At 38.4% G+C, this 26,745-nt stretch overlaps 1 protein-coding gene across 19 annotated transcripts in view; it reads right to left on the bottom strand.

Moving 5' to 3' along the window:
- Positions 1–26,745, bottom strand: part of PDE4D (phosphodiesterase 4D) — a 1,371,041-nt gene that overhangs the window by 1,095,843 nt on the left and 248,453 nt on the right. For 2 of the 19 annotated variants that reach the window (XM_070245834.1, XM_070245837.1), the window contains 2 exons: positions 26,103–26,266; positions 24,262–24,321 (listed from right to left, as the gene is read on the bottom strand). The gene's annotated coding sequence lies outside the window, so the exon portion shown is untranslated. 19 annotated transcript variants of the gene reach the window in all.

Here is a 26,745-nt window from a genome sequence, read left to right as displayed (position 1 = left end):
AATTTAAAAAAATACCAAAAAATATTAAACACCCTCTCAAAACTCAGTAGTAATAAAACAATCCAATTAGAAAATGTTAAAAAAATTATATATAGACACTTCACTAAAGAGGATATATGGATGGCAAATAAACACATGAGAAAATGTTCAACATTACTAACATCCCCCTAAAGATGTCCACATCTAATCCCCAGGACCTGAGAGTATGTACATTACATGGCAAAGGAGAATTAAGGTTGCGGATGGAATGAAGGGTGCTATTCAGCTGACCTTAAGATAAAGCAATTATCCTGGATTATCTGGGTGGGCCCGATGTTATCTCAAGGGTTCTTAAAAGCAGAAACCCAAGGCAGAAGAGGTCTGAACTCACCCCACAGTTGCTGGATTTGTAGATATATGAAGGGAGCCATGAGCCAAGGAATATGGAAACTGGAAAATGCAAGGAAATGGATTCTCCTCTATGTCCTCCAGGAAGGAATATGGCCTGTCAATACCTTGATTTCAGCCCAATGAGACCTGTGTCAGATTTCTGCTCTATAGAACTATAAGATAATAAGTATCTACTGCTTTAAGTGACTAAGTTTGTGATCAATTGTTACAGCAGCAATGGAAAACTAATACACTATCCACTAGAGAAATGCAACGTAAAAAATACGATGAGATAGCACCACCCACCTATTAAAGCAGCTAAAATGAAAAATAGTGGCAAAGGCGAATGCTTTCAAATGTGCAGAAAAACTGTGTCTCTCATACTCTGTTGGGGGGATATAAAACAGTACAGCCACTCTAGAAAATAGTTTGGAAATTTCTCAAAGAACTAAACATGCATTTATCACACAACACTGTAATTCACAGTTGAGCAATTATCTCAGAGAAATAGAAGTTTATGTCTGCAAAAAGACCTACCTGCAATTTTTCATAGTAGTTTTATTTGTACTAGTCCAAAACTGAAAAGACCAAAATGGCCCTCAATAGTTGGATGGTTAAAAAACTGGTACATCTGTACCATAGAATACTATTAAGTAACAAAAAGGAATCAACTGTTGACACACACAACAATTTAGATAGATCTCAAGGACATTAAGCTGAGTGAAAAAAAAAAAAGCCAATTTCAAAAGGTCACATACTATATGGTTCAATTTATATAACATCCTCCAAGCAATAAAGTTTTGCAGAAATGGAAAACAAATTAGGTGGTTGCCAGGGGTTAGGGACTGTAGGGAAAGGAGTGGGTGTAACTGAAAATCAGAGCGCAAGGATCTTTGTAGCGCTGGAGCTCTGCTGAACCTTGATTCAGATGATCCAATCCATACATAATAAAGGGACCAAAAACTATATACACACATTGAACCGATCTCAAACTCCTGGTTTGGATATTGTACTCTAGCTATGTAAGGTGAATCCCTGAAGGAAATTGGGTGAGGGGTAAACAGGACATCTCTGTATCATCTTTGTTTCTTCCTGTGAATCTTTAATTATTATCAAATAAAGAGTTGGGAAAGAAAACATTTCAGACAGATTTGAAGCCCCAGTGTATCTCTCTCTCCCTGATACCATTTCCCTTCTTCCCTACCTCCTTTCACAGAAGTATCCTCAAATTAGTGTTTAGAATTTCCATTCTCTTTTAATTATTTTACTACCTATGAATATATTCTTTGAAAGTGTACAATATTGTTTTGCATGCTCTAAACCATTTAAATATACCACATTAATACTTCTGCAACTTGTTTTTTTGTTGTTGTTGTCATCTATCCATGTTAATGCATTTCATAGAGTTGATGCATGTTATCTACTGTACTATAGTCCACTATAGGAATATACCACTTTTTATTTGTACTTTCTTCTATTGATGGACATGGAGAATTTTTTCCCGTATAATGCCATTACAAAATAGTGCCAAAATAAACATCTAGTGCATGTGTCCTGGTGAATACATATAAGCATGATTCTATGATACACGACTGGAAATGGAATTTCTCCCTCAGGATATGTACATGTTTAAGTTTACTAAACAATGTCAAACTCTTTCCCAGTCACTTGTACCGATTTGTTCTTCCACATCATTGCCCATATTTGGTATTTTCAGAGTTTAGTTTTTACCAAATTGTTGAGTATGAAATGAAATTTTTATTTGTTTAATTTGCATTACCTGATTACTAGTGAGGTAGCAAGTATTTATGTTTTATCAGCCTTTCTTATTTCCTCTTTTGTAAATTGTTTGTTCGTATTTATTACCTATTTTCTCTTGGGTCAAATGTTCTTATATTTATTTATAGGACTCCATATAAAGTATATACTAATTTTTGTTGGTTATATGCATTATAAATGTCTTGCTTTAGTCTGAAAAATCTTTTTTCATATTGCTGGTGTCCTGCCGTACAGAATTTTTTCTTTTAATATACTCAATCTATCATTATTTTTCTTTATAGTTTGTGTTTTAATGCCTTAAGAAATCCTTCCCTACCCAGTGGCCAAAAAGATAGTCTCATACATTTTCTTCTAAAAGAGTAAATTCTTCTTTTTACGTTTATCCCTACATTGCACCTGGGATTTAATTTGTATACAGTGTGAGGAAGGGCTATTCCTATGTTTATTCCCCCATATGTATAACTATTTTTCCATTTATTGGATCCTTTCCACACTGATTTATAATGCATCCTCAGTCATGCACGGATCTGTTTCTGAACTTGATATATCTATTTATCGTTTCTCTAATATCCCAATGTCTTAATTACCATACCTTTAAAATAACTCTTGATATGTGGTAGGACTAGTCTCCCCAACTTCTTCAAAACTGTATTGATACACTTTAGAATTAGCTTGTCAAATTACCCCAAACAAACAAGCAAACAAAACTACCCCTCTCTGAGCCTGTATTAGAATTTACAAACTAATATAAGAATTGAATCCTTACGACATTGAGTCATCCTACTTTAAGGATGGTATATCTCTCCATTTACTTACATTTTTCTTTGCATCTTAAATACAAATTTTATCGTTTTATCTGTAAAGGACTTACACATCTTTTGTTAGATTTATTCCTACATGTTTCTGGCTTTTGTTGATGGTATTCATGGTATCTGCTTTTAAACTGAATTTTCAAATTATTTACTGACAATATATATAAAGATGTTTATTTTGTATCCAGCAATCTTCCTAAACTTTTGTATTATTTCTAATAGTTTTTCTTTAAAGTCTCTTTCTTATTTTGACAATCATATTATCTCCAGTTAATGAGAATTCCATTTTTCTTTTTTCTTTCCTTCTACCTTTTAATTCTTTCCTTTACTTACTGCACTTGCTAGGACACAAGTTAAAAATAAACGGAGGTAGAGGTCATTCTTCTCTTATTCCGGATGTAAAGGAGTTGTTTCTAACATATGACCACTAGCTGTAACATTTCCAGCGTTTTTTAATGCCTTTTTTTTTCTTGCTCAAGCCCGCAATGTTACTCTGTTTATTTGCTTTTTCAGAGGACCAGCTTTTGATTTTGTTTCATGTTTTGCTAATATCTACTTTTTGCTTATTATTTCTTTTATTATACTTTATGTTTGTTTTTTAAATTCTTGAATTGGATGCTAAGCTTTACCAATTTTCAGCCTTAATTACCAATTTTCTTGCTTCCTATAAGTTTTCTTATGTATTATTGTAATTTATATTAACATTAGTTTTAAATATTTTCTAATTTTTCTTGTGTTTTTGCTTTGACTCATGAGTTGTTTAGAAATGTGTTCATTTGGGCTGGCCTGGTGGTGTAGTGGTTAAGTTTGCACACTCCGCTTCAGAGGCCTGGGGTCCTCAGGTTCAGATCCTGAACATGGACCTACAAACCACTCATCAAGCCATGCTGTGGCATTGTCCAACACACAAAAGAGGAAGATTGGCACAGATGTTTACTCAGGGCCAATCTTATTCACAAAAAAATAAAAATAAAAAAAACTTTTACAAAGGAAGTGTGTTTATTAATTTTCAAATCTATCTGGGATTTTTTGTTGTCTTTTTGCTTAAATTCTTAATTTAATTGCATGACAGATATTGTCTCTTCCCAATTCTCCCTATTCTCTCCTTCTAGAACACCCATTAAACACTCACTGAATTTTCTCATTCTCTCCAATATGTCTCCTAATATCTCTTTCATATTTTCTACCTGTTTCTCTTCAGTGCATTCTGGTTGATTTCTTCAAATTACATTACAGTTAACTAATTCTCTTTTCAGCTCTGTCTTATTTGTTGTTTAACCTATTTGATAAATTTTTTATTTCAATTACTATATTTTTCACTTGTAGAATTTCTATTTGGTTTTTTCTAAAACCTAATTTTTCTTATAGTTATAATTGTTTTTCTCTTAATTATCTTCAATATTCTTATTTTATACTCTCTATGTGATAGTTTCATAATTTGAAGTATTAGATTCTAATCCTGCTGTTTGCTGTGTTTTATAATTATTACTTATGGAGGAAGTTTCTTATGTTTTATAATTTTAGATTATGAGTCAATCTTTAGAAGAAATTTATCTGTAGGAAATCTGTGAAGCTTGATATAATGCCAAACTCCTTTCCAAGAACTTTGCAACTGATTTTGCCAGAAATTTCAGAGCTGTCAGTGGCCTTGGAACTTTTGGGTTTATTTCTCAAGTTATGATTGTTTTCCATACTATACAAGTAGTACAGATTCAAATTCCAAACCCAAATGAGGTGCAAATCCACAGGGATATGTCTTTGGAGGAAATATTTTCTAAGAGATAGCTTTCTTGTCTCTTCTGTGCTGATGGTAGATTTTTTTCTAGAGCCTTCCATTCAAAGGTCACAACTTTGTGCTGAAGATCTCTGTTCCAATCTACCATCTCAATTTTTCATTTCATATCTCCACATGGTTGTTAAAACTCAAGCCCTTGGTTTAGGGAGACTAATTCCATTCTCCCGAGGGCAGACACAGTATCAGTTCACATGTCTTTCCCTGAGGTTTTCAATGGTATCTTCATTTCTGACCCATGGTGATACCCTTATCTCCTTTCAAGATCAGATATGCATAAAAGAAGTTGTTTATTTTTTTCTAGTATTTCTGAGTGTTTGTATGAGGCACGATATTGAGATTATCAGCCATGTTCCTAGAACTGAAAGTAAAAAATAACTTCTTTTCTCATAAAAATTAACTTATATCTGCAATTGGCAAGCTGAATCCTTGCAACTTACCAACTGTGAAACTTTTTCAGTTCAGAAGAGTTTTTCCCAAAACTTGTTTTAAGCCTCTTAGTCCCAGTTTCAGGAAACCATGTGGAAAAAATATATAAAGTCCATACATAGCCCAGAGCTCCAATTAGATAGAAAATTTACACTGTACTTCATGTGGATCCAAATAAGTCCTTCCATTTTCTGGACTCTCTCTGAAGCTCCTCCAATCACATTTTTCTAGAATCTCTAAGCACAGATCACTTTTCATATGAATTTTCTCTCCTCACTACCAACAAATTTCACCAGCTTTTCCTCTTTCTTTCCATTCATTCAATACAGATTTTCTAAGTATGTGCTATATTCTAAACACTGGGGATATTGCCCAAAACAAAACTAAGCCCTGGACTCACAGAGTTTAAATCCTAGTACAGGGGAAAGAACAAAAATAATAAACAAATTGATAAATACATTTTAAGTTGGAATAAAAATAATAAACAAATTAATAAATATATTTTAGGTTGAACCATACGAGATGGCCAATAGTAGACTGTTCTTGACCCACTAAAAGGAAATTTCATATGATTCAACTTAATAGAATATGACCTGTGGGATAAGTGCTATGAAGAAGAAGAAGGCAGGGTAAGTGGACAGAGAGTGATGGGGTGGGTGTGAGTACACTATTTTGGATGGCATGGCCACGAAAATCTCTCTCAGAAAGTGCTGTTTGAACAGAGATGGGAATGAAGGGAAGTAGTGAGTAACGTGGATATCTGAAGGAAGAACGTTCCAAGGAGAGGGATACGTATGTGAAAAGGTTCTGACAAGTGAGTGTGTATGGTGTAATCAAGGAACAGGAAGGAAAGCAGAGGGGCCTGAGTGGAGTGAATGAGAATAAGAGTGGTGCAAGATGAGGACAAAGAGGAAGTAAGGGGCAGGACCAAGAATGCCATGTCAGCCACAGTAAAAACTTTCCATCTCACTCTTTGTGAGATGAGAAATCCCTGGAAAGTTTGGACAGAGGAGTGGCAAAACCTGACTTGCATTTTCAATGGTGTGAAGGCCAGCCTCCAGGACGGACCTGGGAGCTTCATTAGGAGGCCTTGCATTAGCCCAGAGGGGAGATCCTGGTAACGTGGACTCAGGTGGTAGCAAAGGAAATAGTGAGAAGAGGATGGATACTCACAATTCTTTCATGATTCTTCTAATCTCTCTTTTTTAAAGCATGTTTGTCTCATCAATGTCTTATCACCAAACAAGTATATTTTAAGCTCTCCTGTGCTGACTTTGATTAAGCCTGATGTCAAAATCATCTTGCCTGCCTGCTGTCTGATTTCAATAAGAAATTTCTACATCATTCTAAATTCAGCACCCCCAAGACCTACATTTGCATGTACCATAGCCTGACACATCTGCAACACCACTTTTGTCTCTAATCACTCTCAAGACAATGGCACCATACCTGATCAAGGAGAAGCTGGCATTCACTGTGCAAGGAGCATCATCGAGGAATGAGCATGTGGCTCCAAAGGCCACCACTGAGCTTCTGCCTCTTCCTAAAGACTGTAACCGATGAGTGGGCTGGGCCTGAGTCACAGCAGGAGAGGGCCATTCATGGCCTACTGTGATGCAGGGCAGCTCCTCTGAGCAAGAAAACTCCTAACCTTATCCCTGCAGCGGGGCCCCTTCCTCAGAAGTTTCCGTGCTTTGCAACAGAAAGAGGAAGTTGTCTAAGGGGAGAAGTTGATCACAGTTTAATGGCAAGTAAATGCAACTTCTGCAACTTCTGGCCACATTTCTCCCTCATACTCACACATGGGCTAGGTTTGTTCTATTAAACATTTAGGGCAAAGTAATAAGTAACTGGCTGAGCAAGGTCAACACTAGGTCACCATGGCTTGACAGAAACCCAGTTTTCTCTCTTTCAGTGCAATGTGTCATTCAAGAGGAAAGAATAAAAATGTTTATAAAATATAGTTAGTACAAGAGGACAAGTCATGTCAAAATCATTTATCAGCATATCTTATGTTAAAAAAAAGTCCTAAAATATATCTTGCATGCAATATGCAAACAGCCTGCTAAGGAGAGAATATGACATTAAAATGTCACTAAAATTACTGCTCAGCTATAAGACTCACACACTTAAGATTTAACAGCACAGAGCCCACATAGAATCACAAGTCACTATTAAAATGAATATTCAAAACATTTTCTGAAAAGATATTTTACAAAGATACAACTAAGCATACCTTTTTCTGAAAACAAAAACACAAAACTTCATTTGCATATGAAATGGAACAAGAAAACAGAAATCATCACCCTAGTCCCTCCTCCACTTGTAAATAACACAGAAACTACCTGTCTTAGTATTTGAGAAAATTAAGCTAGATCTGAAATGATGATATTGACTACTACAAAGGCTGAAAATTATAGACTGAATTCAACCTGCTATCAAAGGCATCTGTAGGACCAGCTCCATGGCCTAGTGGGTAAGTTCAGTGTGCTCTACTTCAGGGACCCAGGTTCAGTTCCAGGTGCAGACTTACACCATTCGTCAGCAGCCATGTTGTGGTGGTGACCAACATACAAAATAGAGGAAGATTGGCACAGATATTAGCTCAGGGCAAATCTTCCTCAGTGAAAAAAAAAAAAAAAGCATCTATGATGCCAGACGACATAAGAGAAAATTTGAAATAACTATCAAAAAGTCCACTGATACGAACTGTCCTTGAATTTCATTACTCAAAATCCTCTTCTGCTAAAATTTCAAAGTTGCTTACAGTGCTTCTACATACACTCTCTGACCTCACTAAATGAAAAGCTGCCTTTTCTGTAGACATCAACTCTAATATCAGATACACTGATTCTGCTGAAAACAGGAGTCAACTTCAAGAGTTCTTCACAGCATGGATACTTTTTCACGTATAAATTATCACTCATTTTTCCTGATACTACACAAATGATATAACAAGGACAACATTGAAGAAAAAAATTTTTTTTTTAGTTTGAAAGTTCATTGCACATAAAGCACGCTCTTCTGATGTGCCTGTGTTGGGTCCCCAGTCCCTGATCACTGAGGAGAAGCATCTCTAGAAGCAGGCTAGGAAGTATCACCAAGCTGCAATAGTCTGGGGCTGGCTTGGCTCAAAGATTTGTGCAGAAGTGATCCTGTGTCCCTGGACTTTCTCAATCTAATAACGTTGATTATATTCAAATATTGAGATTAGATGATATCAAGCTAAAAATATATAGGGGGATGGAGAATATGACATTAATACACTTTTTAAACAATATATACTTTTCTCGTTTATGAATGAAATATCTTCTTTTTTAAAACTCCCACTTCAATTAGCACAATCAATACCACACCCACAATTCCACAGCTCACTTTTTTAATGTATATATATATATATATTTTTTTGTCAAACATCAGGTGTAAACTCACTCTAGCTTACTTAGTTAGATTCTTTCTACAGATGTTGCAAAACCACTGAAGTTGTACTAGAAGAGGAGAGCCTTTGAAAAGCATGGTAAACTAGAGTCATTAGGCTTTAAGGAGAGTTGAAAGACCTTTGAAAATGTGGTGGTAATGGCAGGCGTGTGGACTGATAATGAGACATACAGAAATGAAAGATGCCACAGCATTCGATCTTCTAGTTTTAAGATTTTACTCCTGTGGAAGAAGTGGAGAATTGGAGTAATAGCTAAGAGAGCAGGAACCAACTGGAAGAAAAGTAGTAAATCCAATCCCTCTGGCTTGTCCCTTGTCTTTCTCATGGATCTGCTCTATCAGCAAAGTTTAAATAGTGCTTACACTACTCCTAGACTCTATTTTCCATCCCATGCCACATTTCAGGGGAAAAGTAATAGGAAAAATATATGAGAACTTTAGTGGGATTTTGATTCCTACCCCTTGGAACTTGACTAGAGTGTTGAATAGACTGGATGACATTTCAGTGACTGTACACATTGGTGGATTAAGTCAATGCTTTGAAAGGCCAGTAATCACCGGACTGTGAAGAAACAACTCACCAGCAAATGCGTCACTATGAGTCGTGGACAGCAGCTACAAAACCAAAGGATATTAGTACCCAAAGCCAATTTATTGAAACTACTCAAACAGCGCAAAGTTAACCAGAAAGCGCCCACAGTTTTGCTGATAGCAGTTGCTCTGCAGATTTCAACCACTTAATTTTTTTTTTTTAAAGATTTTATTTTTTTCCTTTTTCTCCGCAAAGCCCCCGGTACATAGTTGTATATTCTTAGTTGTGGGTCCTTCTAGTTGTGGCATGTGGGATGCTGCCTCAGCGTGGCTTGATGAGTGGTGCCATGTCCACGCCCAGGATTCGAACTGACGAAACACTGAGCTGCCTGCAGCAGAGCGCGCGGACTTAACCACTTGGCCAGGGGGCCGGCCCCTCAACCACTTAGTTTTTACTCTGGGCTCCTATCGCACAGGCTCTTTGCACCTTGCCCCAGAGATTCTAAGTAAATGCATTTTTATTTTTAGACATTCGCTTTCTTGACACAGGGTTCTACAAATATGAAAGAACAAGTCATCCCCTAGGCATGCTAGGGGTTGTTGCTGACTCTTTTCTCTTGTTCTGTGGTCTCCTGCAAGCATTTAAAATAACAACAGGCCAAGAAATGTTTTCCTGCAGAACAAGCCACTTCCCTTGGCCCTAAAAATGGGTATGTATTAAAAGGATTTAGTCTGCTTTAGAACATTAGGTTGGCCCTTTTTGATGAATGGAAGCTGCTTCAGAGTTGAGAGGCCATCTCAATTTTACAGTAAAGAGCTATCCTATAAGAAAGGAAGAAAAATCTCAGGTGGCGTTTTTATTGAAAACATTATTATTACCACTCTAGCAAAAGAATTGATCATGAGAGAAAAGGCACAACCATCATAATTAATATCATCCACTTATCTTTACAGATGCTCAGATAATACCACACCTGACATGCCTGGAATTAGTACTGAAGTCAAGGGTAATAAATCAAAAGGAGCCAAATGTCTTGATAGTTTCCAAAAAAAATAATTCAAAACGGGTTTGTCAATATTTCAGAAACTATATGTCTCAGATTAAGCTACAATAATGAGACAGAGTAAAAAGGAAGCTGACTCAATGATAAATTACTCACAGAACTGTGTGGTGTGATAAACTGCTAATTCAAGAAAGCCATCAACTTATTATACCTTAAGAATTTTTTATGCTTCTGAAAAACTCATCCATCAACCTCTATTCTTAGAAGAGTTTATCTTAGATATATCTCCTTTCTACATCCTTCTGAAATTACTTTTTAGCCAGGATTAAAAGCAAAAGATAACATACCATTGTCAAAGTGAAAACTAATGTTTCTCAAAGGAGGGACACTGCTATATGGGAAACTAGATATGATCCCTTTGTCCTGGTTTAAGATCCCTTGATGTCAAGAGTCTATGGTTCAACCAGAAAGGTCAACATTACACTAAGAAGCAAGAAAAGATTTCCTCCCATACTGCCTTTCATATACTATTAAGATGCCCAGGTCATGCTCATTCATACACATACCAGTATCCCCAGTTCCCCAGAGAATATAACTGGAAATGTATTACTCTGTGGATATTCAGTCAAAGACTTTGTCTTGTTCACCTTCTGCCTTCAGGCAGGTGAAGCATTATTCATTCCACTTTACAGATGAAGGAAGTAATACGCAGAGTATCTCTGCTGCCAGAATTCATCTGTCATTCCAGCTAAGCCAAAAATAATAGTAATTAATAACACTACACAGGATTTCTATGGAGTCCTTCAATATAATCTTGCAGCCATAATCTGATTGGGGTTTCAAAATCATCTAGGTAAACCATATGCAAAATCATGTGTAAAATTACATAGAATGTTTAAAGCGCAAAAAGCAGGAGGTAGTTGTTGATAACATACGTCATCATGATTTTAGACATAATCTGATTCAGCCAGTAATAAGACGTGTGGTCTTCAAAAAGTCATTTAATCTTTTTTGCCTCAGGCTCCTAATCTGTGAAATGGGAATATTAATGGTATCTACATTGCAAGGTCATTGAAAAAATGAAATGAGAAACATATATTAAGCGCTTAATGCAGTTCCTAGCGTCTAGTAAATGCTCAAATAGTACATACAGCATTTAATTCACAATGAGTATTTATTAGGAGGCGTCATCACTTTACAGAAAATCCGCTGAAAAATAGCAGCCCGGTTCCAACACTTCCTAAACGAAGAGGACTGCTATCTCAGTTTATGCTTTGTTTCCTCAGATCTGGACAGTGTCATATTGGCCCTTTCTCCTTTCCACAAATCTAGTAATCATCCCTTCATATCAGACCATGTCAATCACATCAGCCGAGGTTAGAAAGAGCACACGTATTTCAAATTTACCAACAGTAACTCATTGAAACAACTCAGAATTCAGAAGGAATCTCTCCTTTATATGTCATGATAACTGTTCATGACTAATTTTCTATTTCCCAACTTTCCAGTATCTCAAGATAGTGGTCTTTGGAGTCAATGAGAAGTGGGTTCAAATCCTAACTCTGCTGCTTACCAGCTGTATGACCTGAGCAACTCACTTCTTCTCTATGAGTCTCAATTTCCTCCTTTATAAATGAACATAATTATACCATAGGAAGTTGTTATAAGGATTACATAACTTAGGTTCACAATTAATTGCTCATTATCAACATTTTTATCATCAAGTTCCCAAGAGTAAGCTTGCTTTTAGCCATGATCTACTCCTGGGTGAAGACAGTATCCTATACAACATATTTTCCAACCTGACCTCAGCAAGTGATTCTTCAAACATTGATTCTGTACATCTTTTTACATTTCTCCAAATTGATGGTGTCATTTTGAATTATAATCCTGACGTTTAACAAGCTCATCATCTGTCTAGACACATTCATTATCAAAGAAAGAGCTCACAGTTTCAGTATTGTCTTTGGAATCTTAGAATTTAACTTTAGTGGGTAAAAATCAGCACTTCTTCCATGTGCCTTTATCAAGACTATCTTACATGGAATATCCAGAAAGTTAATGCCACCTGATTCTACTGTCACTCCAGTTGGCCAAAGTAGTGCAGTCTATTCTAAACTGTTGCCAGAACTGACCCCACATGTAGACTTCTAAAATCACATAATCATCATGCCCCAAGGATATTCTTTCAAACATCACCATCAGCTGGCCCATTACTTTTCTAGTTTAAATACTTTTAACATGGCCTCATCAGAGATTTGACAGCATCTTTAAAAGAAAAAATTTTTCAAACTGCTTATTTAAAGATTAAGGGACAGACAAAACAAAATCAGAATCTATTTTATTTCATATATGTTTAAGTTGTGATTTTATTTGAAATATGAAATCAGTAACCCTAAACACATACGTCCCCCAGCTACCTGGAAACGTACTCACCGTTTGAATCTCATGAATGTTTTAGAGTAGAAGATAATCAGACGACGGACATTTATTTGGATACATAATACATGAAAAACTTTCTAGTCAACATGTTGCAAAGTATAAAGGAAATGGAATTGGTTCTCCCCTCAAGGAAATAATAACATACACACATAACTAAGAGGATTTAGAAGCAACATATTTTGAACATGTGAGCTGACATAGCGTGGACGAGACGGAATGTGACGGAGATAACCGAGGAGGCAGATGTCTGAAGAAGCAGAAAAGGCCACACGGACAGAGACAGGAGTGGGCTCTCTTCTTGGGGAAGAAAGATCCAGGGGTGGAAACGAGAAAGTTGGTTTTTTAAATTACTTAACAATAGTATTGAGTCTAAAATTCACATGGAAAAGACGGCCAAGGAGAATTTGGATTTAATCCTACTTGCAACTAGGAGGCATTGTAGAATCTGAAGAAAAAAAAATGATAAAAATAGTATTCAGGAAAGACTCTTCTATCCTCAAATCATTTCCAACTATTCTTAACTGTTCCATATAAAACCTTGCTATTCAAGTGAAGGAACTTTTGTTTTCTTTGCTATAGGACAATTTTTGTGTCGTTAGCAATACCTGAACTATTTCTGAGTGTTTCATGCAAGATAAAAAATTAGTATCAAAAAAATACAACCAGCATGTTTGGATGTAGTTTTGAAAGTTTCTGTCTTGTTTTAAAAGGAGCTCTTAGTTTACCATGTGTCTGCAGGCATTTAGCATTTAGCTCCCTGGCGAAATGACAAGGGACTGAAATAGACTGCAGAGATCTTACATCAACTTCTGTCACGTCCAGTGGTTTGGGGGGTGAAGACAGGCTAGAGAAAGCATCACTGCCAGCAGATGCTGACAGAACTCTGCAGCTCCTCAGACAAAATGGACATTTCTCTGTCAGTATGGGCCCTCACCTCCGTGGAGTGTCTTAAGCAATCCCAGCTGCAGAGGGATGTGGGTTGCCAAATACAGACACAATCTGTCTGCTCTCCTAAAATGAGGTTGATTCTCATTATTCCTAAGGAGTTACCACAAGCTGTTGGCAATTTGCTCAAGTGAAGAGCATACGATATTGAGTAGTTGCAACACTTATGTGGGCATAAACCGAATGTGCCCACAGCCCCACTTTACTGGCAATTTCTGAACCTAATAATAGCCAGATCTACAATAAAGATCCGTATCTAGTAATAGCTGAAACAAAGAGAGGAATGAAGCCTCTCACACATACCTCGCTGGCCAGGCCTGGTTTCTGCAATGCTGAACTAACGGAAAGACGGGACTGTTCAGTAACGTACTCCCTCCCCGTTGCTGCATTACACGGCTGTCCACAGAGCGGCCTGCTCTGCTGCCCACGCTGATGGCGGCATCGCCCTGCTTCACACGCTCTCCTTGGGCATCAGCTAAGCAATGGGGTGTGAATACACCTGCAGGAACTAGCATGCTTTATGGAAAGAAGCACTCATACAATTCAATAAGAAAACTAAATGGAAACGCATGAATGGACAATTCACAAAAGAACAAAAATTAAAAATTATATGAGAAAAGGTTTGACTTCACCAATAATACCACAAAATGAAACAAAATAAGGAACCATTTCCCCATTAAAATTAGTCAATATTTTAAAAAGTGAAAAATATTCATTGTTGATGAGTTTGCAGTGAATGTACAATGTTTATACATTGTCCGAAATAGTAAATATTGACACAAACTATTGAAAAGCAATTTTCCAATATGTACCTTATGTTTTGAAAATATTCAAAAGGAAAAACAGGAAAATATTCATGTCCAAAATGTTTACAACAGCCATTTTATATAGTAAAATAAATAAATAAAAATAAAACAAGGAAAATGTCTAACAAGAAATATGACAATAAAAGAATAAATGCTTAAGAAAACCATGCAGGAACAACTTAAAAACTCTGTGAAAACTATGTCACCTGGAACTTCTATGGTTTTTTTAAAAATTTTATTGTGAAGTGTTTCTTGCATACAAAATTGTACATATAATGATTATAAACTATATAATTTCAAACGAAAAAATCAGGATACAAAATGGTATATACACTATGATTACAACTCTATATAAAAATTGCCTTTGCACAGAACATGTCTAGAGGAAAACAATCTGAAGTCTTAACAGTGGTTATTCTTTGGCAGTGAAATGATAGGCAATGTTTTTCCTATTTTCCCTACTTTCAAAACGTCATTTAAGTTTTGCAAAATATAAGTTCATCATATTTACTGTCTCTAACTTCTGATGCTAAATTGGAAAAATGTCAGAACCGCCATATTCGTCTATTTATTTTTTCAGCAAATATTTATTGAGCTTTTCCTATGATCACAAAACACTAGGTATCAAAGGAGAAATAAATATGTATGAGATAAGCCCTCCAGAAGCTTACAAGAAACACAACAGGGTAATGGAATAGAAAGGAGAAAACTAAACTCATCATAAATTTAATGAATTAAATTCATATGTACATAATGGCATTGTACAAGATTGGAAGATGAAGTAAATTTCATGGGGTCTTATCTCTTTCTTTCATATTGGTAATCTGGATGAACTTCCCCAATTAACTATTCACCATTCTCAGGAAGAATCTGGACTCAAGGTGATTGGGAAATGTGTCTAGATCAAGGAAAGGAACCAGTAAGATTGCCTGCAAGGCTGTACTCTGCCCTTCTCTAATCTACCTGTGGTTATCTATGAGTAATTTTATTCTGATGTTATCTTTACAACCATAAGAAACTCTCATAGAGTCTGATCTTAGATATCATCTTGACTACAAATTCCACTCATCTCATATACTCACAATATAGAGTAGATTTTCTGTGACAAGCAGCTCAAAAATTTTCAAGGCATTGTCTTCCATTTATGGACAGTGTGATGCAATTCAATGCATTTATTAAATATCTTCTAGATGTCAGGCATTGGACCTGACCCTCGTTACATAAGATGAGTAAGAAAAAGCTCCTGCCCTCAAAGAGCCCACACAAATAGGAAACCATGGAAGGATAGACTATCATCTCTAGTTGATCTATATAGAGCCCTGGGTGCTTTCCTGGTGGTTTTACTACATTTCTGGGATGGGCACTAAGGAGACAGTGGGTGGCATTAGAGTACCATTGAAAGGAAAAAAAGGAACCATAGCTGGATAACTTGAGGAAATCTCTCGTGAAGATTTGAAGATTTAAAATGTACCTTTTTTTTTTTTTTTAAGATTTTATTTTATTTTTTTTTTCCTTTTTCTCCCCAACGCCCCCCGGTACATAGTTGTGTATTCTTCGTTGTGGGTTCTTCTAGTTGTGGCATGTGGGACGCTGCCTCAGCGTGGTCTGATGAGCAGTGCCATGTCCGCGCCCAGGATTCGAACTAACGAAACACTGGGCCGCCAGCAGTGGAGCGCGCGAACTTAACCACTCAGCCACGGGGCCAGCCCCTAAAATGTACCTTTTTTTAAGGTTCAAGTCTTTCAGTAAAGAAATCTGTTTAGGTTCATTTAATTTGTGTCCCCACCGCCATGACCACCATGACTACCACTTATTTTAAAACGGGACCATTCTTCATGTTGTATCTGTTAACATCTCATGGAAAACTCACTGAGATAAGCTGCTGTAATCTGGCCACACATTTAACAGTGATAAACTGAGACTCAGAGACCCTTAGTAAATTACCCACCCAAAGTCATACCAGTAGCTGTGGCAGAAACCGGGTTGGAGCCCAGGAGTCTAAGTCCATTCCAGGGCTAATCCTATGTCCTAGGGATCACAGGAACCAATAGTCACATTTTTTTAAATTATATACTTTGGATATCAGCTAACAGAACCAGCATGATTTTAGCATAGACCAGGAAAATACTAACAATGCATAGAGCTGGCAAAAAAATGTGTAGGTCTGGGGCTGGCCTGGCGGTGTAGCAGTTAAGTTGCATGCTCTGCTTTGGCAGCCAGGGTTCGCAGGCGGGGATCACGGGCACAGACCTACACACTACTTATCAAGCCATGCTGTGGTAGGCATCCCACATATAAAGTAGAGGAAGATGGGCAGGAATGTTAGCTCCAGGCCAGTCTTCCTCAGCAAAAAGAGGAGGGTTGGCTGCGGATGTTAGCTCAGGGCTAATCTTTCTCAAAAAAAACCACAAAATGATGGTCTAAAGTGAACATAAGTCAACAACACAACATGAATTAAAATAGAAAAGCCTGCATTCTCAGTCTAGAGGAGAGAAGTCTTAGACTAGTCATAAGGAAGGGATTGGACTGGCTGCTCTCCAGGGTAATCATGTTCTCTGTCTGTTAATCTGTTCAAGTGTCATAGACAATACATTTACGTGGATGCAACTCTGTTTATATCAAGTTGATCATCCCGGCTGATCATCCGAGTGGAAGGGATGAACAACAAAAATGGACAATAACAGAATCCTGCTCTGACAACCATCTAACTTCACAATGAGTTCCTGAGGGAGCCAGTGTCCTCTACACTGGAAGTTTCATTAAAAAATAGGATAGATTATCATCTACTGGGAAAGGTATAAGAGCAGTCCTGCCTAAAAGGAAAGGAGATAGACTCGGTAAAATTTCAAAGTCATGACAAACCTTTTGAGACAGCCTGTGAGTCAGAGGCTGGCCATTCTGTCTGTACGCTATCCAAAGACTGCCTCACATTCTACTTCTTTGCCTCACCTTTTGATCATTTTATTGTTTATTGGCATCTCTGTCTACCCCATGGGGAGACATGAAAATGAAAGAAGACTAGAAATAAATTATTATATTGAATCCCTTCCTACAGAGATTTATTTATTTTTTTGACTATGGGATACAACACAAGAAGTTAAAAATTTTGGCTAAAATATGATTTGGATTATATGTGCATTTTTGTATCCCATCTCTAAATCAAATAGAAACAACCCTGACTGCTGGGATGGTAGCCACTGACCAAGCTACATTAGAGAGCAGTTGCTCTAGTTAATGTTTCAAACTTAGATTTTCAGAACCAATTTTTCTACTTCAGATCAGAATCCATAAGAGTTTGAACCACTTCCCTGTCTCCCCTGTGTCTTCCCCTTATGTCTCTTTTTATAATCTACTGCTAAAAGGAAATGATTCTGAGAAGGCTTTCGAGGAGTTTCACCATGTAATGAAATTGACTATCTTTCTAGTCAATTTAACTTTAAATTAAAATAATAGAAAAACAACCACAGCACTAAAATCCCTCTCATTTAAAATAAGAATATGTATGCTTTTGGCTTATTCGAATTAATTAGCGCTGATGGTCTCTAGATTAATTTTGCTCATCATGAAACAAGGGAGTAGAATGAGTTTAGTACTTACAACCTAAGGATAACGCCTAAGGTTTACAGATTTTAATGATTTTTTAAAAAATCAATTTGCATCGATCAAGCTTAAATCCTCCCATAAGCACTACCGAAAAGAAAAGCCTCTTAAATTAAGTACATAATAAGAAAGAAGCAATTGACATCTTTCTGGGCTCCACGTGTGCATGAAACCAATAAAAACAAGTTTCTGCAGTTTGCTATTCCTTAGAATTCCCATCAAACCTGTATCCTACATCACACATTCACCAGAAAAAATGAAACTTCCCCTGTGTCCTCTTGGTGCTAATCATGTCCTATAACTAGGTGATTGACAGAACTTCAGCTCAGTCTGTGTAATTCTGGCACAGAGAACTTCCCCCCATGGCTCTCCAGTCTCCTCACGAATCTTCCATCTCAGTGTAAGAAATAAAGGAGGAAAATAAACATGCTGCAGTCCATCTGAGCTACGACAATTACCCACAAAGCTTATGATCACCTGGATTTAGCAATAATACCACATGCAGCATGGCCCTGAAATACACTGCATGAAATAGCACAACTGTAGAATGGTTAGCCAACTACACGTGAGTTGGTCCTGTCCCTCAAACACTGGAAAGATCGCCTAGTAATTTAAATTTAAATTATTTACAAGAGGGCTAAAAGACTTTGGACAAAAATTAAGCAAAAGGACAGCACAGCTGAGTGGTGAAGAAGACAGGCTTTTAGAGTCAGGCCAACCCACGTACAAATCCTGACACTTACTTACTCTGGGACCTTGAGCAGGTTACCCCTGAGCCTCAGTTTCTTCCTGTAAAGTTGGGATCATGGTACTTCCTCACATGGAAGTCTTCATCAGACCGTAGCTACTATTATTATCTTCTTAACAGAAGATTCCCTGGACCACAGAAAGTCTCTTTATTTCACATCCAACATCCCAGAGACAGAAGAGGGTTTCTTTGACTTGTGATTTAATTTTAAAATATAATGATTTAACAAAAATATGCAATGAGACTAAGATCATCTCCAGTCGTCAGCAGAGTAGAATTAAAGTCACATTATAGAAAGCAGAAATCAACCACTTTCTAAAATGCATTGACATTGTGCGCTTATTTTTCAGCAATACCGTCTAGCTTTGTCAGCTAAACCTTAGAAAGCATCCCTCTCCCATGAAAGGTATTGTTTTAAAATAGCGGCATGGGGGCAAGGGTGGAGTAGAGGAAAATCGCACATCTCCTTCTGAAAGATAACCCTAGGGAGAACGGAACATGGGGAAAAAAAACGATGCTGGAATCAAAGTAAGATGTGCCTTGACTCTCTAATTTTTTGTACTTTGGGACAACTATTTGTTATTTGTGCCAGAAGGAGACGGGGGTGGAGAAAGAGCAGTAAAGGAGAAATCACTACACATTATAAACAAAAACTCAGGCTTTGCGATTGACAGCTTCTCTTGGGACTTCCCGGGGGAGCCAATTAGTGCTGGTTGCTGAGGTGGGTTTGTTCATATAAACCTCTATGCTGACGCCCACTCGCGCTACACCTTCCTCCGATGAAGCAACAAAGCCTCTGTTAATGAGGTTTAGGACCAGTCATCCCACAGCGAGAGTCCCGCTAAGGACTCTACAGCAGATGTCTTAGGGTAACCGGCAGAGAACACCCTTAAATTCTATTGCCTCGTTGGAAACCAAGACATGTTAAAATAATGACTTGGCTCATTCTTTCTGCTCCTTTTTTCTTTTGCTCCTTATTACCTGAGGCGATAGTGACCACATGCTCTGTGTAAGTTCTAATTCATTGCTCCTCCAACCGCTGGGCCTATCTGTTTTCATAAGTGGGAGAAGAGATGTTGCAAGGAGCAGATTATAAATTCAGGCAAATAACAAATGACAAGAATCAGTAATATCTCTAGAGTCACTGTCTCCAGTAGCAGTGGGAGACACAGTTAACACAAGCTCTGAAAAACAGTTAAAGCAGAGTTTAGCAACATCTGGGAAGCTGCCTGGCCAAATTGCTCTTGCAATAAAATTTTTCATGTTGTTTCCACTGCTTCAATATACAGAGCTCAGGATGCCTTGTGAATCCATTTAGTGTAAGCTCAGATAAACTGACAGCAGTTTTGCGGTCTTGTCTCCCGATGAACGACACTCATCCTCATCAAGGCACACCTACTTGGTTCCTGCTGTCAAACAATCAAGCAGCAAATGTTGACAAAGGCCTATTATGAGCAAATCACTGTACAGGGCACTATGGAAAGAACAGAAAATGCCTCAAAGTCCTAGGCATCGAAAAGCAAAAATGAACAAAATTAACACATTGGGTGATACTACATGTGAAAAATAGTCAACTAAAAAACCTTAGGGAGTTCTGAAAAGGAAACAAAGAGATAAATGCAGGAAAATCTCCCCAGAGGAGATAAGCTATAAGATGTGGGTTTAATTTTTTAAAAGGTGAGACTTAGGTTGGAGGGATGGGTAAACATATGGAAGCAAAGCTTTAGAAGTGGGAATGCACAAAATGTCAAGCCCTAAACTATCAGACCCAATGGTGTAAAAGATATGCAGATTCCCCTCAAGCTCAAATCTTCATGAAAACAATCAAAGGGAAATCAAAGACAGAGTTCCTTTAGTTTTGTACAGGCGAAATTCTCCCTGACAACATTCCCTCTTCAAGGCTGGGAGAGGCGGCTGCTGATTAATCTGACCTCATTACAAACAGAATAGGATGGTACCTCGGCCTAGTGGTAGCTACAGGAATCACAAACACACTGGAAAGAAGGCTCTCCACCCAACCCCATCCTCCCTCTGTTGCAGGGAGCAGCTTTCTCCATCAACAAATTAGAACTGGAGAAGATAGCCCAGGCAAAACAAACTCAAGAGAGACAGGCACCAAATTCCTTTCAAGTTCATTAGGCAAATGGACAGGGATGTCTTGGAAGGCACAAAGTATAGTTGGTTGCCAAATTCAGCAACATTTGGCAAGGTTTGCTCAACAAAAGTACATCAGTCTGACACTGAGCTGTGAACTGGGGATGTGGATTATGTCTTCAGGATCTGTTCTTCCCTTTAGTTTCCCTGGGACCCCTCTAAGGTTGGAAGAACTTGACGAAGTTCAAGAGGAACTTGTGCACTCTGCTCACACGCATCATTCCATGCCAAATCATGGAATAATAAAACTTTACAGCTGAAAAGAGAGAACATTCCTGGGTAAACTTTACCCAGGAAGAGCCCTTGGAATTCACTCATTCATTTACTCAACAGATATGTATCAAGTCCTTACTAAGCACCATGCATCACTGTGCTAGACACCATAGAAAAATTGGATGCAGTGTGTTTTGATCACCTCCTCTTCACCCCGTTGGTGAGGGAGGGATTCCTACCCTAGTGATATGGGGATGGCTGAACACACGGCCTCTAACCCTGGACAGATGAGACTTACAACAGGTCACTAGCCACATATACTCACAGCCCAGGGGAAGACACTGCATGCCACACAGGGCCACATGAAGGTTGCACTCAGGAACAAAGTGAATAAGCAGAAGCTATGGCAGGCAGGGTTTGTAGTAACAAAAGGGTGAGGTGACCCCTAGTTGCCATGAGAGGATGTGGCTGACTTGTTTAAATAATTCCACAGGCAAGCAGGGAACTAAAGTCCATTACTCAAGGCAAAGCAGACACTGCATGCTCTGTGAGGTAAGGAGGGCTGTCTGGCTAGAGTGCCTTACCCACAGGAGTACAATGGGGAGGGGAATTTGTGGTTATGCTATTTGAGGCCCTCCTGGTCTTACCAGAGGTCAAAGCAGCACATAATATCAAACCTTATCACAGAGTGGGAGCACATAAAAGAGTTCAAAGGCTAACCCTGGGATTACTTATGATTCAACCAGAGAGCCTTACTTGGTGGGACCCTAGAGCCAACAAAACTCCTTTTTCTCTCTCACTCCTGCTGCTCTCTAGCTCACGTGCACAAAGGGTCCAGGGAGTTACCCACTTGTGTTTCAGGTCCAAAACCAATTCCCTGCTCCCCAGAAAATGCTGGACCTGTTCTAAGATGCCACATCTCCTGTCCAAGCTGAGTGCTGGGAAGGGCATATGAGGGCAAGGGGCTTTTTGAAGCAGCCTCTCTGAGAATTCTAATCAATACAAGTTAGTAAAGACATAAGGCCCCACTTACATTAGTGAACATAAGGTCACTAGAACAGAAGTGAAGTCACCGAAGTGCAGAGAACATTGGTCCCTCCCGAGAGAGTAGGCAGTTTGGTAGAAGCAGCTGTACACAGACAGAGGGCGAAGGGTGATTAGCCTGACAGGGCTTGCTGAGAAGTAGCAGAAGGCAGGAAGTGGGAAGCTAGGTGCAACAGGAAGAACAGGCAGATGTTTACAAGGGTTGAGCCCATTGTTGTCACTCACACAGGAGGACACAGTGCTGCCCTAAACACCATCTTTACATCAGTGAATGTAAGAGAGAAAGAAACTGTTTAGAAACATTAAATCTCTTGCAAAGAAGGTAGTTTGCTTCCCCACAGCAGGCTATTGGAAAGCCCCATGAAAGCAGACTCTCAAGAAACACAGAACGTGGAATCAGAGCACATTTTCGTGGGATGGTACAAAGAAGGAAACCTTGAAGTTCCAGAGTCTAGCAATCTAAAAGTTTTGTAGAAGAAAAACGTCAGCTTCCAAATAGAAAAATGCCAGCTGGTGTCTTTCTTTTTTTTCCTTTTTTTAATTGAGGTCATATTGGCTTATAGCATTGTGTAAATTTCAGGTGTACATTACTGTATTTCAGTTTCTGTGTAGACTGCATCATGTTCACCACCGATAGTCTACTTTTTATCCATCACCATACATATGTGCCCCTTTATCCCTTTTGCCCTCCCCACCCCTCCTCCTCTGGTAACAACGAATCTGTTCTCCTTTTCTATGTTTTTATCTTCCACATATAAGTGAAATCATGTGGTATTTGTCTTTCTCTGACCTATTTCGCTTAACATAATATTTTCAAGGTTGAAGCAACCCAAGAGCCCATCAACAGATGAACAGATAAAGAAGATGTGGTATATATATATATACGATGGAATACTACTCAGCCATAAAAAAGACAAAATTATGCCATTTGTGACAACATGGCTGGTGTCTTTCTAATTTGGCCCCTTTTCTTCCTCTGCACCCTACACCATCAGCAGCTCCCCAAGGCTGGTGCAGATTCACCCTTGGGCAGCATGTGCTTGGGAGGAATCTTGTGGGTAGTAGGCAATATGGTATGGGCAGGAAACTGGCAACCTACAGACTTGCGATTCCTGAACTCTGACAGTGTCCACACATGGGGGTCCACACTACGTGCAACAGTCCTCACTTTCTTACAGGTGGATAGACCACCTAATTCAACAAACCCACAAAGTCCATTTCTAGGAGGGTAGAAAGAAGACATATGAAAGTCACACCCGCCTGACTGTCTTCTTAGGGCTACCAGTGAGGTGGAAATAGAAATCCGGTGGATACATTTCTCTTGCAGGCCATGCCCAGCCAAAAACTATAGCCACAGGGGAACCAGAACTCTTTTCTCCTATGCTACAGACGAAATGATAATGTTGCAACCATTTTCCTTTAAGGAGCACTGAAGAAAAGCACATGGGTGTCATCATGACCCCTGTGGTTTATGCCCAGACCACTCAGGAGCTGCCTCACTCCTTCTGTGTCTCCTTTTGCCAGACAGATCTTGTTAAATCAACAGCTGAAGAAGAGTGCTAAGCGAGGTGACAGAATGAAGCACTACACAAAGGTAATTAATTAACTAAGGAGTGAAAATTGTATAGACATTTTGATTATAATTACATTAGAAATATGCTTAGGGGGAAGGGACTGGAAAAAAATACAACAGCATATTAACAAAGAGACAGAGAGAAGAGGAAATCTTTATCAGGAACAGTTACTATGTATCCGGTTCTACAAGCGGTTGTGGTTAGGATAGAACTGCATGAGGGTGTGCACGTGTGTTTCTGTGTTTCCTAATTTTTGTTAATGAGATTATAGCACATAAATAAAAATATCTAAAACATACATACACATAAAAGATAATTAGAACACTCCAAAACCATATGCCATCCTATGAGCTATTTATTAAATAGGAGAAAGTTTGAGCCGGAAGCAGACACACTCAGCTCAATTTCTTACTGTGTGTCTGTGGGCAAAACACTTCCCCTCTGGGCCTCAGTTTCCTCACCTATAAAGATAAAGATAACAGCAGCTACTTCACAGCATTTCCTCAGGAGTAAATGTGACAACATCCATGAAAGCACCTGGCCCAGTACTTGGAAGTGCTCAAAAAGGTTCATTTCCTTACCTTTACACAACTCCTCTGTTCAATGCAGGGATTCCATCCTCTATTTTGATTCAAGGTTCTCTGCAGAGATTAGATTGTGGAGGGCTTAGCAACTTGCAAAAAATTATCAGACAGCTGTTTCTAGTTCTGTTTGCAGCTGTATTGCACTAAAGGAAACACTCCTCCTTTATCTGTAAAATCTGCTGTCTGTGGCAAGATTTATCAGGGCCCTGCAGGGCTTTCTGACAAAGTAAGGGCATCTCTCCTTCATTCCCAGTTGAAAGGCTGGCTCTAGTGGATGTGTTGCTCTCGTTGCTGGTGCTTTTTCCTCACTTCCTGCCTAACGTAAAGCTGTGAAAAAACAGAATCACCCAAAGCCAGGAAAGGGAAGTTTTTCCAGCCCCACGTTTTGCAGGCTGTTCAGGCACCAGGAAGGAAACTGCTATGGCCTCCAATGCAAGGAGTGATGCAAACGCAGAGAGAGGCCTCTGTCCCGCCCTGCCATCATCATCGCCATCAAGGTCATACAAAGAAAACTGCCAGACAATGAAAGAAAACAAGCATTCTCAAACCAAAAGTCTCTATCACCCCTGCACACAATAAAATCATAAAGTATGAAGGAAAAAGTTCAAGAAAGTAATAGGTACCAAACTCAACGCTGTCAGACACACATTGTATTTGCTCACTTCTAGGAGGCATCAATGACTTAGAAGCTGGTCCTCTTGGTCTTGCTGATAAAACCTTGTCTTCACAGGGATGAGGAGCAGAGAAGCCGCTCCAACCAACAACAGCAGCAGCAGCCACCACAGATAAGGTCCCTCCACAGAGATAAAGGGGAGCCTCTTCAGATGTGGCCTAGTGCCTGACAGGCTTAGCAACTTAGAGACTGACCATAAGTACCACCTGACTGGAGGGATGCTTGCAGTGTGATCCCAAATCTCCTGGGCAGCCCTGTTTCAGGGCAAAAAGCTAGAAACACAAGAGCTACTCCTGGCTCTTCCTCCAGTCCCCCATGGGGCAGTAGGCCAATCTCTTGGGTCATCATTATCTCCCAAATGAGAGAATTGTACTGTTAAAAGATTCTTAATCTGAGGTGTAAAATCCTGCCAAAACCATATGCCAAATTTTTAATCTATGGGCAGATGTTCACTTTTCTGAGAAAAATGCCATAACATTCATCAGATCCTCAAAGAGGCCTATGGTCCAAAATTATATTAAGAACAACTAAACTAAGTAATTCATAAGTTCCCTTCCTGGTCCTGATTGTTAGAGCAAGCTTTTCTGATTATAGAAACAAGCCACACTCATTGTAGAAACTTTGAAAAAGATAGCCAAAAAAAAAAAAAATTTCCTGTAATTGGCCCATCCAGAGATAACCACTGACAACATCTGTATATACATACATATTTCTTATATTTTGTATTTACAGTGGTATATTCAATGTTATGCTCTGCTACATTGCACATTTTCACACATTAAAAATTCTTCAAAAATAGCACCTTTAATGGTCAAATAAGATTTCATCATAGGGTTCTAATTATGTTTTTAATGATTCTCTTCTTGTTGAACCTTGATGTTGATTCTAATATTTGGGCAGTATCAACAATGCTGCTGTGAACACTCTTGAGTCAAATTTTGCTTATTATATTTTTGGAAGTAATGGGGAGCTACCAAAAGTTTCTGAACAAGAAAATAGCAAAAGCAATGTTTGTCTTATGACAGTACAGGAGATGAATTGAAGCGGGAGAGACTAAAGGCTTGGTGATAGGGTGGAATGTTTTTATCTGAGAACATGAACTAAGGAAGGGGTAGTGAGACTACACACAAGGTCCAGACGTACAGCACATGCCAAAAGAAATTACCATGAGTCAGTGGTTCAGAGGGAGAGAGGAGAGTCCAAGTTTAAGCTGAGGTTTCTAGCTGTCACAACTAGAAGATCAAGTATACCATTAACCAAGACAGGGAAGGAAGGCTGGGAAACTGGTCTGGAGACAGGAAAATGAGGAGTCACGGCTCCAGCAAGTCACTGCAAGAAAGACAACCACAGAAGTAATTATTGAGCTACTTTTTTTAAAATCATAAGAAAATACTAAAAAAAAAGTGACTGATAATTTAGGACACTGATTTATAATAACATAAAGTAGAAAGTAGGAGCCAGGGGAACTTTCTGGTATATCATCTCTTACCTCTTGAATGTTCAAATTCAAGCAATTTATTAGGTATTAGTAATAAATGTAATTTAAAGCATAGAAGCCGAACAGTTTTCAGCATTTAGACCAGAAAATTTTTTTGTAATCATGACTATAATTTTACCAGATTATGTTTTAAGATTATACCACATTTTTTCATCTTTATCTCTATCTTTTTCTCTGTTCTTTTATTTTTACTTTTTCTTTCAATAAATTATTTTAATCAATTTGATTTCAGGTAAATTAGGTAAGTGCTAGGAGGAAAAAAAAAAGCAGAAATCAATGTCACTGACATAAAAAGCTACCACAAGTCACC

Source organism: Equus caballus, chromosome 21, assembly GCF_041296265.1.
Source record: "Equus caballus isolate H_3958 breed thoroughbred chromosome 21, TB-T2T, whole genome shotgun sequence".
NCBI classification, from domain to species: domain Eukaryota; kingdom Metazoa; phylum Chordata; class Mammalia; order Perissodactyla; family Equidae; genus Equus; species Equus caballus.
This window is presented reverse-complemented; position numbering and strand designations above follow the sequence as displayed.